Here is a 4879-nt window from a genome sequence, read left to right as displayed (position 1 = left end):
AATCAATAGGCTAAGCTCTGCCTGTATAAATCTGCAATATATCAAGGCTTATCTGTAGACTAAACTTTGGCCGTATGAATCTGCATGTTTATAATGTGAGTCATTCTCTTTTTCTCACAGTTTGTGAGTCATTCTCTTTTTATCAATTGTTTTACAATACTCCAAATTATTTTTAGAATTATAAATTACAGTGATTAAGTTTATGTAATCACCAAATTACAGCCAGTATGTGGGGTATTGTGCACATTACTACTGTTTTAATCATGTTAGGTGGGCGAACCTAAAATTAAGTGATATACGTCATTCATTGGGGCAGCCAATGGTGATATGACCACAGATCCGGTCGAGTGACAAATACTGTGGGTAGTTGGTAGATATCAGAAACATATGTAAAAACTCTTAATACTGTAAATTATAACAAACGAGTCGTTTTAGTAAACTGAATGATTCACTCAGTATTTCCCACTGACAAAACCTTTTTAAAACGCGTTTCAGGTAATTACAGTAGATTGGAGTAAGGATTGGATCCGGCACTAAAAGACTTCAAGAAGTGGCTTATTTTATTAATTAAATCAAATTAAGAAATATTGTTTTTATTAAAAGCTACCTTTGTAACAATGGAATTTATTCCATCTATTTAAATTAAATCCAGTGTTTCTAAACTCTGATATTTTTCCTAACTCACGGTCCTGATAAAATTTCCGCTGCAATATTTTTCAAAATAACTCACCGGTACCACTGGACTGCTCGCGGCTCCCGATTCCGTCCAGGATGGGGTCGGGGGACGTGACACTTAGGAACCTTGGAAATAGTAAAAATGATTTGCTAGTAACATTTTTTACCAAGTCATCAAAGATCTCCTGGGAATAGTTAAAGTTTTCCCCATGCAAGATAGCATAACCCAGGTATTGGATCTTTAACGGAATTTCATTGAAAGCAGTGGTCTTATTAGAAACACACATTAAGAGGGTATGAAACAAAAACCTTGTGGCAGGGGAAAACTGCCTTTTTACAAAGTGTCTTTTTTCATTTACTCTGCATACCCTTTTTCTAAAATATCTGTTTGATACTCTACTTTTGGGAAAGAAGTTTTACCTAGAAGATCATTGAGTTCAAACACTTCAGAGATTGTTTGTGGTGTGATTTTAACTTTAACACCCTTTATCGAGGAATTGATGGCTATGGGTATTTCATCTTGAGATTCAAGTTTTGCATTTTCCCAAAATTCCCTCTGGGTTGCCAAGTAAATCGGAGCATCAGAAGTCAACAAAGTTTTGTACTTTGAAGACGAAAGAGCATCTATGACGGAATTGAAGGTTTCAGTGTTACTTGGTTTTGTCAATAGACCCGAGTAGTTACGGGAAGCTTTGTATGGAATTTCTATGGCCTTTTGAGTGGATTTTCTCAGATGATGAAGACGGTGATTTTGCCATTTGAGGAAGAAGGACAATGAGGAATTTTGAGAGAAATGGAGGATAACTGCTTTGAGAAAGCAATTTTGAAATCGATTCGACAGTAAAAACCCTGTTTGGGGGTTTTTGATCAGGGTTTTATAGGGGAAAAGTGAATGCTGACATGGCAGCGGTTACAAAAGATCTGACCGCTATGTACTTTCCACGAGCCAACCCCTGATAAGTAATGGAAGACAGTTGTTTTATGAAGCCAGTGATGAAATAATATCAGTGGTTGTAATGGTTACAATGAAAACAGTGGGAGACTTTAAGCCATCAGTGGATAGCCTATCAGTCCTGATGGTGCAATTTGAGATTATTAAAATAAACTATTACAATGGATTTTTGATTTCCTGAAAAGATTTTGATGCTTATAATTCATGAAAAAATTTCATTTTAACTATTTTTAAGATGTGTGTTGAGGTTATTAAAATAAAGTATTACACGCTAGAGTTAACACTTGTTAGGATTTCGTAGGTAAAATTGTAACGATTAAGTAAAATTGTAATTTCATTGTAATTCAATTTTTTAACTATCAGTTGATAGCATACATTGATTGAAACACAAATGTTTGGTCACTCAGTGGTCAACATGAAAAATGAAGAAACAGAGGTTGTCTTTCAACAGTGGATAACATTTAACAATCAAAAGTTTGAACCAAAACAGAGGTTGTAACTATTGTGAGGATATTTGACGTTAAACAGATATTTGACCTTAAAAATCTGTTTGGACGTAAACAGATGTTTGCACTTAAACAAAAATCCCTTTGAGAGGAAGCAAGTGTCCGTCTATTCATTTGAGAGGACTCATTGCATTACATCCCTATTGAAAAATAGAATCCATAAATTTAGGGAAAATGGATTTAAAAGATGATAGCCCAACAGTGCAGGATCTCATTCTACAGCTCCGATCAATTCAGGGGTATTCTCAAATAATAGTTCCTAGATGTATAAAGAACGACAAAGACAAACAAATGTACACAGTCCTGCTTCTTTGAACTTTTTTCGGTCTTCAAACATCTACGAATCTACGAAGCATTATCTTATTGGAATGTAACGATTAGGTAAAACTGTAATTTCATTTTAATTCTAGTTTTTATTTGATAATTTCATTCTATAATTAATTAACCACATCAACAATAAAAATGTGAGCAGTGGATATTTTTTAGGAAAACCAATGATTGTCAATATCAGTGGATGTCAACAATAAAAATGTGAGCCATGAATATTTTTTAACTATCAGTGGATAGCTAACAGTGATCGAAACACATATGTTTGGTCAATCAGTGGTCAACATGAAGAATGAAAAAATAGAGGTTGAACATCAAACCAATCCTTCACAATATTAAACGTCTGTTAACTTACGAAACAGATGTTCAGACAAAATTCAACATCAACATAATCTAAATCTTACTCAAACACTAAATAATAAGTAAAAATAAAACACAACTTAGATTCATAAAATTAAATTTATTCATTTATTCATGATCTTAAAACTAAAAGTCCAATAATTACATCACACACTGAACAATATTAAAGTTCAAATCTAAGAATAACAGTAAGAATTAAGAAAGTTTAGTTTCAACTCCATCGATTGCTGAGCCTCTCGATATATGTCTTTCAGCATCGCCATGAACTGCACGTCTCTATCACCGCAGTCTATATTACTGACAACACAAATAAGAAACAAACCTAAAATGAAAATGTCTCTTCTCAACTGTTGTAGCACATCTGAGTTTCCACAATATTGGACGAATCTATACTTTCTATAAAAGGAGAAAATCTTCCTGACGCAAGAAAACCTAACTTTCGATTTAACAAAAATACATATCGTCCGTTGAAGCTGCAACTTTTCACGATAGAAGATACATATCGTCCGTTAAAGCTGCACCTCTCACATGAAAGAAGGTAGCATATGCAACTTCTCACGATGTTGCAACAATGATACTGCAGCATCGATATTGAAATGTTGATGTGGGATGCGAATTTTCATTGAAACGACGATGTTGGAACAATGATACTGGAACGATAACATATAAACATAAACAACAAACATTCGAACAAAGAAGTGTAATCGGAGATTAGCGGCTGAATCACGAGAAAGATGCATTTGAGAGAGAGATATACGCTCACATATATGAGCGAGTGAGATTTGAATGTGACACCAGATAATTATATCTTATTTATAGGATTAGAATAGAATAGAATAGAATAGAATATATGGTTTGAATTTTGAATTTCAAAATTACTGATATTATCAGTAATTACTGATCTGATTTGAAAGCAATTATCATGACGTTTATTGGGAACTGATGTTTATTGGGAACTGAAAGGTAAATAGTGTATATCCTTATTTTCAGCTTTATTAAGCTAAAAAAATATTAGAAATGAAATGCAAAGTAGGAAACAAAAGAGAGAGAACATCAATTTTAAATTACCATTTTGCATATTTTGAATTTCAAAATTATTGATATTATCAGTAATTACTGATCTGATTTGAAAGCAATTGTCATGATGACTTTTCTAATTTTTATTTTAACTTTAGTTAAGAGATAATAACCGTCAGTTTGAAATTCACATTTTCAATATTTTAAGTGTTCAAAGCTCAAGAAATTAACATTAATTACTGATTTCATTTGCAACAAATAGTCATCAAGAATATTTTTTTATTTTTTAATGTAACAATTAGGTAAAATGGTAATTTCATTGTAATTCTAGTTTTTATTTGTTAATTTCAATCTATCACTAATTAACACCATCAATAATAAAAATGTGAGCAATGGCTGTTTTTTAGGAAAACCGCTGATGGTCAATATGAATGGATGTCAACAATAAAAAAGTGAGCAGTGGCTATTTTTCCTACCAGTGGATACTGATGTGTGTTGGTGTGTATATAATTTAGATATATAGTTAAGCCCTTTTTACACCTTTAGCCAAGTTTTAAATTTATAAAACACGATATTCACTAACACTAAACACACATATGGGCAAGTGCACCCATCGTGGACGTAGTACAGTGTTGGTAAGATACCGAGGTCGTCCAAGGACACAAGAGCTTTTAATACCGGTTTATCCTCAACGTCTAATCAAATCAAAAAGTAAGAAAAATGTTTTTAAACTAAGAAAATAAAAACTAACTAAATGCTGAAAAATAAAATAAAAATAAAAACAGATAGACAAGATGAATCACTTGGATCCGACTCGTGTATTAGTATAACCTTTTATTTTCGCACTTTTGCACTTGTTTAAGAGATTATCTTAGTTATTGTAGTAGGCCCCTCTTTTGAAGGCGACGTTACCCTCAACCCAGTAGTTTGAGTCAGCAAGGATACAATCCTAAAGGGTCGGATTATTGGAAGATAATGAATTAAGTTATTAATGCAAATTATGGTAGGCCCCGCTTTTGGCGGTGACGTTACCCTCGGCTAA

Source organism: Helianthus annuus, chromosome 17, assembly GCF_002127325.2.
Source record: "Helianthus annuus cultivar XRQ/B chromosome 17, HanXRQr2.0-SUNRISE, whole genome shotgun sequence".
NCBI classification, from domain to species: Eukaryota; Viridiplantae; Streptophyta; class Magnoliopsida; order Asterales; family Asteraceae; genus Helianthus; species Helianthus annuus.
The sequence above is the reverse complement of the archived record's forward strand: the minus strand, read 5'-3'. Positions refer to the sequence as shown.